The following is an 11742-nucleotide window of genomic DNA, read 5'->3' on the forward strand; positions in this document are numbered from 1 at the left end:
TGACAAGAAGTATACACTTAACAATAACTATTTTAAATGTAAATGTGATAAATACTCCCAAAAAAGACATAAGGTGACTGAATGGATAAAATATCAAGACCCATGTATATGCTGCATATAAAAGACACACTTCAAACCTAAAAACACTCTCAAACAGTAAGTGAAGAAATGGCAAAAGAAACATCATGAAAATTCTAATGAAAAGAAAACTGAGGTGGCAATACTTATAGCAGACAAAAGAGACGTTAAAACAAAAAATATAACAACAAAGAAGGGTAGTACATAATGATAAAGGAAAAAATCCAACAAGAAGATATAACACTTCTAAACATATATGCACCCAACATAGCAGCACCTAAATATATAAAGCAATTATTAACAGACGTAAAAGGAGAAATAGCAAGAATAATAGTGAGGGACTTTACCATTCCACTTAAATCAATGGATAGATCATCTGAACAGAAGATCTACAAGGAAACATTGGGCTTAAACAACACATTAGATAGATGGACTTAGATATATACAGAACATTCCATTCAAAAAATCACAGAATGCACATTCTTTTCAAATGCAAAGAGAACATTCTCCAGGATGGATCACATATTAAAATGAAAGCAATATCAATAAATTTAATATTTTAATAATAGCAAGCATCTTTTTAAAAATTAATTTATTTATTTACGGATGTACATCATAATATATTTTGAATTCTGTGTAGCTTACATCATGTTCACCACCCAATAACTAATTATAGTTCATCCCTTCACATGTGACCCTAATCACCCCTTTTTCCCTCCTCCCCCTCTCCCTATGGTAACCACCAATCCAATCTCCAATGCTATGTGTTTGTTTGTAGTTGTTTTTATCTTCGACTTATGAGCGAGATCATACGGTATTTGACTTTCTCCCTCTGACTTATTTCATTCAGCATAATACCCTCAAGGGCCATCCATGTTGTCACAAATGGCTGTATTTCGTCATTTCTTATGGGTGAGTAGTATTCCATCATGTATAAATACCACATCTTCTTTATCCATTGGACCCTTGATGGGCACCTAGGTTGCTTCTATGTCTTGGCTATTGTGTATAATGCTGCAATCAACATAGGGGTGCAAGTATCTTTAGGCCTTTGCATCTTCAAGTTCTCTGGATAAATACCCAGCAGTGGGATAGCTGGATCATAGGGTAGATCTATTCTTAATTTCCTGAGGATACTCCATACTGCTTCCCATAGTGGCTGCACAAGTTGTTGTAGTAAAAAAGACTCTGCTGAGACCAATGTCAGGGGCCAGTCCTGTGGTGTAGTGGCTAACTTCACATACTCCACTTCCACAGCCTGGGGGTTAGCAGGTTCGGATCCTGGGTGTGGACATAGCACCACTCAGCAAGCCATGCTCTCGGGGCACCCCACATAAAGTAAAGGAAGATTGGCAACAGATGTTAGCTCAGGGCCACTCTTCCTTATACACACAAAAAGACCAACGTCAAACGGCATACTGCCTATGTTTTCTTCTAGGGGTTTTATGGTTTCATGTCTCACATTAAAGGCTTTAATCCATTTTGAGATAATTTTCATGTATATTCTAAGATAATAGTGTACATCATTCTTTTTCATGTGGCTGTCCAACTTTACTAACACCATTTATTGAAGAGACTGTCTGTTATCCATGGTATGTTCTTGGCTCCTTTGTCAAAGATTAGTTGTTCATAGTTGTCTGGTTTTATTTCTGAGCTTTGAATTCTGTTCCATCAATCTATGTGCTTGTTCCCCCCACAAAATCGTGCTGTTTTGGTGACTATAGCTTGGAAGTATATTTTGAATTCAGGGAGTGTGCTACCTCTAGCTTGGTTCTTTTCCCTCAGGATTGTTTTGGACATTCAAGATTTTTTTTTGCTGTTTCATATGAAGTTTAGGATTCTTTGCTCTACTGTGAAAAATGTCATTGGGTTCTGATTGGGATTGCAGTCAATATGTAGATTGCTTTAAGAAATATGGGCATTTTAACCTTGTTAATTGTTCCAATCCAAGAGCAGGGAACATCTTTCCATTTCTATATATCTTCTTTGATTTCTTTCCATAATGTCTTATGTTTTTCAGTGCATAAGTCTTTCATCTCCTTGGCTGAATTTATTCTGAGTTATTTTATTCATTTTGTTATAAATGTAAATGAGATTGTATTCTTGATCTCTCTTCCTGCTAGTTTCTTATCAGTGTATAGAAACAGGACTGATATTTACATGTTGATTTTGTACCTTGCAACTTTACATTTGTTAATTATTTCTAATCTTTTTTTGTATATTCTTTATGAATTTCTATATAGAATCATGTTATCTTCAATAGTGACTTTTATTTCTTTCTTTCCAACTTGGATCCATTTTATTTCCTTTTCTTGTTTAATTGCTATGGCTAGGACTTCAAATTCTATATTGAATAAGAGTGACAAGGGAGGGCATCCTTGACTTTTTACTGCTCTTAAAGGTATGGCTTTCATTTTTTCACCATTGAGTATATGGGCAGTGGGTTTGTCATATATGGCCTTAATTATGTTAAATTACTTTCCTTGTATAGCCATGTCATTCAGAGTTTTTATCTTAGGTGAATGCTGAATTCTGTCAAATGTTCTTTCTGTCTATTGAGATGATCCTGTGATTTCTATTCTCATTTTATTAATGAGATATATCGCATCGATTAACTTGTAGATGTTGAACTACCCCTGTGTCCCTGGAATAAATCCTACTTGATCGTGGCGTAAGATCCTTTTAATGTATGATATTATTGGATTTGCCAATATTTTGTTTAGGATTTTTGTATCTATGTTCATCAGTGATATTGGCCTGTAATTTTCCTGCTTCGTGTTATCCTTGTCTGGTTTTGGTATCAGGATAATGTTGGCCTCATAAAATGAGTTTGAAAGTGTTCCATCGTGTTCAATTGTTGCAATATTTTGAGAAGGATGACTATTAAATCTTTTTTGAATATATGGTAGAATTCACCTCATCCTGGAGTTTTATTCTTTGGGAGGTTTTTTATTATAGTTTCAATATGTTCACTTGTGATTGGCCTATTCATATTCTCTATTTCTTCTTGATTCAGTTTTGGGAGTTTGTATGATTCTAAGTATTTACCTACTTCTTACAGGTTATTCACTTTGTTGGTGGATAGTTTTTCATAGTATTCTCTTATATTCCTTTGCATTATTGTGGTATTTATGGTAATTTCTCCTCTTTTATTTCTGATTTATTTCAGCCTTCTTTCTCTTTTACTTTGTGAGTGTAGATAAAGGTTTGTCAGTTTTGTTTCCCTTTTCAATGAATGAGCTTTTAGTTTGATTAATCACTTCTATTGTCTTTTTAGTGTATATTTCATTAATTTCTGATCTTATTTTTATTATTTTCTTCCTTCTACTGACTTTTGGCTTCTTTTGTTCTTCTTTTCTAGTTATTTTAGGTAATTAGTAATGTTAGATTGTTATTGGGGATTTTTCTTGTTTCTTCAGATAGTCCTGCATTTCTCTGTACTTCCCTTTTAGTACTGCTTTTGCTGCATCCCATAAGTTTTGATATGCTATATTTTCATTTTTTTGTCTCCAAGTATTTTGTAACTTCTCCTCTGATTTCTTCATTCATGCAATGGTTGTTCAGTATTGTATTTTTAATCTCCACATATTTGTAACTTTTCTTTCTTCTTGTAGTTGATTTCTTGTTTCATATCATTGTGATCAGTAAACAACCTTACGATATCAATCTTCTTGAATTTATTGAGACTTGCTTTTTTTCCCCAACATACAGTGTATCTTTGAGAATGTTCCATGCGTGCTTGAGAATATGTATCTGCTGCTTTTGGATGGAATATTCCATAGGTGTTTATTACGTCGATCCAGTCTAGTGTTTCATTTAAGGCCAGTGTTTTCTATTTGACTTTCTATCTAGACAATCTATCCATTGATGAAACCGGGATGCTAATGTCCCCTACTATTATAGTGTTGCTGTGAATTTTTCCCTTTAGTTCTGTTTAGTTGCTTTATATATTTTGCCGCTCCTATGCTAGGTGCACATATATTAATAAATGTTATGTCATTTTTATGGAATGTCTTTTTTTTATCATTGTTTAATGTCCATTTTAATTTCTTTCTATCTTTTGTCTTGAAGTCTATTTTGTCTGATACAAGTATGGCTACACTTGCTTTCTTTTGGTTGCCATTTCCTGGGGTATCATCTTTTATCCCTTCACTGTGAGCTTGTATTTGCCTGTCTAGCTGAGATACGTTTGCTGGAGGTGGCATATTGTTGGCTCTTACATTTTAGTCCATCCAACTCTCTCTGTCTTTTGATGGTAAATTTAATCCATTTACATTTAGAGTGATTATGGATATATGTGGGCTTAATAGTGTCATTTATGTTTCATTTTATGGCTTTTATATATTTCTATTCATTCATTTTCCTTGTATTTCTGTCTACCATTTCACTTTGGTGGTTTTATGTGATGTGTTTCTCAGGTTCCTCTTTTTTATGTTTTGTGACTCTGCTCTAATTTTTTATTTTATAGTTACTATAAGGTTTTCATAAAAGATGTTATAAATTAAACAGTTTTTTCATGCTTATAGCATTTATTCTGCATTGAACTTTGTAGGTTCTGTCCTTTTCTCTTCTCCTTCTGTTTTTCTTGTCACAAGTTATCTCTTTTTGTGTTGCAGGTTTCTTACCAAGTTAAGATGGTTACAGTTATATTTGATGCTGTCTTTCTCTCCAGACTTGTTATAATTGTTTACTAATCTCTTCTGATATAAAGTATAATTTTGATGAAGTCCAATTAATCCTTATTTTTATTGTTACACATGTTTTTGTGTCATATCTAGTAAAGCATAACTAAACCCAATGTCATGAAATGTTTCCCCTAGGTTTTATATTAAAATTTTATAGATTTTAACTCTATATTTTGCTCTTGGAACCATTTAAGTGAATTTATGTGTATGATGTCAAGTAATGGTATAATTTCATTATTTGCATGTAGATATTAAGTTTTCTCACCAAGGTTTGTTGAAAAGACACCCCCATTGGATGGTTTTCAGACCCTTGTCAAAAGTTATTTGACCACATATGTGAAAGTGTTTCTTCTGGTGTTTCTATTTTATTGGTTTATTTGTCTTTATGCCAATACTACACTTTTTTTGTTAACGTAGTTTTGTAGTAAGTTTTGAATCGGAAAGAGTGAGTTTTCCAATTCTTTTACAAGACAGTTTGGCTATTTGGGTACCTTGAGCTTCCATATATATTTTAGGATGTATTTGTCCATTTCTGCAAAAAACCTGATTGGGATTATGATAGGCATTTCCTTGAATCTGAAGTTTGTTTATGGTAGTATTGTCATCTTCATAGTATTAAGTTTTCCAGTCCATTAACAGAGGATTTTTCCTGTTTATTTATCTCTTCTTCAATTTCTTTAAGCAATGTTTTGTGATTTTCAGTGCACAAATTTTTTTTGCCTCCCTTGTTAAGTTTGTTCCTAAGTATTTTGTTCTTTTTGATGACATTGTAAATACAATTCTTTTCTTGAATTCTTCTTAAGATCTTACATTATTAGTGTATAGAACTGATTTCATACCTTGCAACTTTGCTGAATTTATTATTTCAACAGACTTTTTTGTGGACTTTTTAGAATTTTCTCCATATAAGATTCTGTTGTTTTTTAACCAAGATAATTTTACTTCTTCCTACCAATTTGCATGTCTTTTTGTTTGTTTTTCTTGCCTAATTGTTCTATTTAATCCATCGGTACTATGTTGATTAGAAGTGACAAAAGTGTGCATCTTTACTTGTTCTTGATCTTAGAGGAAAAGCTTTCAGTCTTTCACAATTGAGTATAATGTTAGTTGTGAGGTAAATTTGGAACTGTGACATCAATTTTACATCACTTTAGTATCTTTTTCAAGTAATGCAAGAATATGATTTCAGCAGCCACAGAGTAAAACTATGTTCCTGTAACCCACTACTCCAGATCCCCAAGGCAAATAATTCATATTGCTTAACACTTTTATCCTCTATTTCCATGTATTTTCTGCCAATATACTTATCTTCTAATAATTAATAAACATCGTATATAATCTTTTGACTCATCACCTCAACCACTGTGGATGGAGACTTTCCTTCTCCACATACCACCACCTCCAGTCTTTTTCCCTTTTCTCATCCTTTCAACATAGTTACATCTCATTTTGTTCCTGGGGTGGCAAAGTTGAGAGCATTGTCCCATCTTCTAGTATATATTTCTAAAATATAAAAGCATAAACTATTTTAAAACCTTATAATATTTTGGTTACTACTCCATATATAGTTCGTTTCATTATTATTGCTATTTTCTCTGTCAAGGTGCTTTTAGGGCCACAAATTTATTGGCAATATCGACAATTTTCAGAAAATGTTTCCACAAAGATATTTATAACTTTCAATAAAATATTTCTACTTTTCTATATTCTGTACATGCTGTTGAATATGACAGATCATATATATATCAATTCCAAAAAATGTTTTCCTTTGATAATATTAACTCCATTATTATTTTGTTACATGCATTTCTAGGAATGACAATAAGCATAGATTTGTTTCCCTATATTAATTCGCTAATTCTCTTAAGCTTTCAAAATGGCAATTTTTTATGCTGCTGTTGTTGTTTTCTTTTACTTCTGGTAGATTTTTTTCACTTTGCCTTTGAAAGTTTCACTTAATTTTTAAAATCAATTATTATGTATTTTAATTAGCAAAAGACTTTCTTGTACCATGGCACTTCTTTTTATATGTCTAATAATATTTATATGGTGGATTAATAATGTCTCATACTTCTTTGAAGTTAGCAATCTTATTTCCTAAAAATGCACTCTCTTTCTGCATCTTCCCAACCACATACAACTCACTTTATATTTATGCAGATTGTGTTTGAATAGGTATGTGGGTTTGTGTGTGTGTGTATGCACATTTGTGCATCTTCATCTTTCATGTTGGGAACTTCCTTAAAAGTCTGGTAACATTGGGCATTAAAATAATGTTTAAGACTACAACATCACATACTGTGTGGACCTTCTTCACTTATAATGTCTCTTGATAATTCCTCCTCCTACTTCCATGAAGAAGACTCTCAAGGTGCCATTTCCTGTTTTCCATTTAAGTAAATGGCCATTTCTCTATGCAAATTCCTTATTTCAATCGTCCTGAATTATTTCATCTATCACTGTGTCTTTTGCTCACTTACTGTCTTTTAATTTATAACATATCTATTTCTTTAGTATCATAAGCATTGAGTTTTAAGAGGGAGAGATGGCAAATATATGGTCTTAAATTCACACACTTATCTAGACTTGGAAACAATATTAAATACAAGTAAACAAATGGGAAAAATGAATGAGTAAGACAAAGTTTAATAAAGCAATGTATAATGTTATATACATGTTAGAGAAGCAGAGAAACAGAGAACATGCTATTTGGAAGAGCCTGACCAGAGTCGTGAGAGCTACAGTGAATGTGTGTATAGATGTTCCAGTAAAGGGTCTTCTTTAACTGCAGCATTTAGAACCTAAATGAGGAGGCAGAAGAGGATGACTTTGTTTAAGTGGAACTGGACAATAAGGATTCATGTTACATTTCAGAACAAATGATAATACCTGACTTCAGGAAAATTTGATTTGCCTTTACTTTGCCAAGTAGACTTAAGAAAGAAATACATGAGCTGATAGGCTACTGTAGTTTTAGAGGTAAATTTTAGGGCTTAAATATGATAGAAAAATCATCCTTTAAGGGTCATAAAAATTATTGATACTAGAACTCCACAATGTATACATTTACATAGATTTTCTATGCTTATGTTTTGAATACAACGTCTGATTTTGCTGATATGTGGGTCTTTGTAGGGCACTAAAACATACTTATGCTAATAAAGTAATAATTGAAATGTTTTTGAAATAATTTTAAAGATTTCTTGGAAAACTCTTTGGCAACAAATGTTTGCATATTCAAATTTTAATCTCTGGGTTAGAAAACAAGTATTCTTTCTTCCAAAATAGATAAGTTCTGTTCTTCATTTAAGAGATGTAAAATTTTAAATAATACACTGTCTGACTACAATAATAAGTTAAAAATTATAGTTTTTTAAGCTTAGAAAGTTAATAGCTTATAGTTTTACACTTAGCTTACTCTTGTGTTTCCCTCTAGGAAAAAACATGTCAATGCCCCATGGAAAATTATAATCAAACATCCACTGATTTCACTCATTGGGGTTGTTTCCACCATCAATAACTGGCCTGGTCCTCTTCATTCTCATTGTTCTCATTTTCCTAATGGTTCTGCTTGGCAACTTGTCTGAGATCCTTCTCATCCTCCTAGACAGTCATCTCCACACTCCTATGTATTTCCTAATTAGTCAGCTCTCCCTCATTGACCTGAACTAGATCTCCACCGTTGTCCCCAAAATGGCTTCCAATTTTCTGTTTGGAAACAACTCTATCTCCTTCATTGGATGTGGGATTCATAGCTTCCTCTTCTTGACTTTAGCAATTGCAGAAGCACTGCTCTTGACATCTATGGCCTATAACCGTTATGTGGCTATTTGCTTTCCTCTCCACTATTCCATTCATATAAGCAAAAGAGTGTGTGTGATGATGATAATAGAATCTTGGATAATGGGCTCTATCAACGCCTGTGCCCACACCGCATATGTCTTCCATATCCCCTATTGTCTATTCAGGGCCATCGACCATTTCTTCTGTGATGTCCCAGCCGTGTTGACTCTGCTCTGCATGGATACCTGGGTTTATGAGTACACAGTGTTTATGAGCACCACCCACTTTCTTGTGTTTCCTTTTATTGGCATTGCATGTTCCTATGGCCACGTTCTCCTTGCTGTCCACCTCATGCACTCAGCAGAAAGGAGGAAGAAGGTCTATTGCACCTGAAACACCCACCTGACTGTGGTGACTTTCTTTTATGCTCCCTTTGTTTACAATTATTTATGCCCAAGGTCCCTCCAATCTCCAACGGAGGACAAGATTCTGGCTGTAGTCTATACCATCGTGACCCCAATGCTCAACCCCATCATCTAAAGCCTGAGAAACAAAGAGGAGATGGGGGTCCCAAGAACAGTGATTCAAAGAATATGCACTGTGAAAATGTAGACAGGGTGTTTTTCTTATGTCTCCAGGACCTGGTTAAAAGTTCACTAATCATATATAGTAAGTAAAAATATGTTATGCATAGGGTTCAAGTAGTAAAATTCATCTAGACGGGAGGAAAATCACTCATATCTGGACAAAACTACCTTGTAAATATATGTAAAACTGATAATTCAAGGAGAAGTTTTTTCTGAAAAGATTTCTATTATGAGTAGATTTCAACCTATCAATTTCAATATAAATCAATTTCTTGTAAATCTGAGTTTAATTTTAAATGTAAATTTAATATATATTTTAATAATTCCTCTCAAATTTATGGTAATTTGTGGACTTTGTATAAGAAACAGGAAATGGTTTTATATTTCAAATGCCTGTTTATTCATTTTATCATTGTATCAATTGCATGTTAAAATAATGTTATTTTTCTCTTTGGTTAAAGATTTATTTTTGAAACTTCATATGAAAAGAGCATTCTTTTCCATCAGTCTTTCATATTAATTTTTAAATTATCTCTACATCTTATATATAGTTCTAAGCCTGTGGACATTTTCTTTGTAATGTTGCTGATGAATTCTAATGACTTCCAATGCTGTATTGCAATGACTATGTGTGCACTTTTATTTAAAACAATTTAGGACAAAGTTTACATCCTAATTTCCCTAGCATTCCCTGTTTTGGAACTATGGTGAGATAGTTAATAATTTTGCTAATGACACAAGGATGGTCTCTGGGATGGATGGATAAGTCAGACATTGCTCCCATCATGGGTCATTGTCCTGGCAGGCAGCGATCCTCCTCCTTTCTGTGCAGTGGCCACTTCTACCATTGATGCTCCATCTGCAGCTGCTGTTGACATCACTACCGCCCATTTAGTTACAGGTCCCAATCCAGACAATCCCTTTGGATCCTTTCATGCTTTGAACACAGATGTGTGTGTGCACAACGGGAGGCCAGGTAATTGCTCCATGTACATGCTTCCTGAGCCCACAAGTGCAGGTGCTATTGCTGGACCAAAATTGCATTCTAATGCTGCCATCTAGTCTAGCTCCCATGCTCACATGCATACTCAGAGATAAAATTATTGAGAATTTTGAGATATCAACAACAGAGTAATAAACCAAGCAAAGTGTCTTTCTGAGTGTGAGGCCCCATGCAAGCACACAGGCCACATGCCCATGAGGTCAGCCATGAGAAGAGTAAATTAAATGAGTCGGAAGGGAATAGTGTCATGCAAACCAGGAAAATGATGACAATATCTGCTGTTTGTGTCAGTTGTTGTCAATGTAAATATTCTGAGGGAGTGTGGAAAGAAGACAAACAGGCAATCAAAATTATGTTAAATGTGATTTTATATGCATCTAATTTTATTAAGCCTCATTTCCTGAGTCATGCATAGAAAAATTAATTTGAGTCTCCTATTTTTTCAAACATTTGAACAAATTTTAAAAAGCAGAATGTTTGTGAAAAACAGTGCAAACTTCTCTACCTAATCTTTGCTGCTTTACTTCTAAAATTGGAGAGAAGTCCAATCACAGTTCTTAATGTCCTTTAGAGAATCTAAAAACCCTGAGAGCCTCTTTTTATGAGGTGTAAGACCTCTGGCCAAATATTGGTGGCATTATGAGCACAAACATGAATACATTCTGAAATGTGAAAATTGTAAACTACTTCAGTGCACAGCTCCTTGTGTGGCACTGTCAGCAAGCACACTTGAGTGCCAGAAACACTTCCTCTATTCTTTTCTTTCTGGAACTGGGAAGTTGTACTTCCATGTCTAGGAATTCTGAGTATTCTATACTATATATAATTTCAATAAGAATTTCCAAGCTGCACAGTTTTTTAAATCATTATTAGTAGAGGCTATGGAAGATACTCTGTACATTGGAAAAAAATGTAAGTTTCAATAAATTGTATTTTGAACACTTTATTTAAAAAAGTCATCCTTCCAAGATGGCGCCTCTTTGTCTCTCCCCCTTCGAGTCTACAATTATTTGGACACTTGTTGCTTGACAAAGGATATCCAGACAGCATCTCAGGACGTCTGAGATACCCTCGCGACTATACATCGGAAGGCGGATGGACTTTCCTCTGGGAGGATGTGGAAATAGGTGAAAACTCTCCGACCCTGACGAGCAGCCTAGTACCCGCAGGTGGCTTTCTTCCAGTGGACGCCCCCAGAGGATCTACACACATCTAGGGCAGGAGCAAGCACACAGCAGAGGAGTGACGGTGGAAACAGGTGACCAGAACCCTACCTAGACCCCCGCAATTGCTCCTGAATGCAGAGGGAAACTTTGGAGTTGCACACCTGAGCCTGCAGGGAGAGTCTCTCCCCACCATTGGCAGGGAGACCCCCGCCTGGTGTTCGTGGCGCCCGGAGGGTCCCAGAGAGAGTCGCTGAGGGTACGGAGGTCTCCCAGCTGCCGTTGCCTGCCACATGGGACTAGGGATTTCTGGAGATCTCGAAGGGGACCGGGGCTGGGGGGAAGTTTCAAGGGCCAGCTCTGCAACCTGGAGGGGAATCTCCGGAGTTCCGCCCAGGCAGCAGACAAAGCTCTCTGTCTGCCATTAGCAGAGGGGCCACGCC

The 11742-nt window shown here is 35.0% G+C and overlaps 1 pseudogene; it reads left to right on the plus strand.

Moving 5' to 3' along the window:
* The first annotated feature begins 8384 nt into the window (after positions 1-8384).
* On the plus strand, positions 8385-9086 carry LOC124237591 (olfactory receptor 2L5-like; annotated as a pseudogene).
* Positions 9087-11742: the final 2656 nt, after the last annotated feature.

The sequence above is a fragment of the Equus quagga genome, chromosome 3, assembly GCF_021613505.1.
Source record: "Equus quagga isolate Etosha38 chromosome 3, UCLA_HA_Equagga_1.0, whole genome shotgun sequence".
NCBI lineage: Eukaryota > Metazoa > Chordata > Mammalia > Perissodactyla > Equidae > Equus > Equus quagga.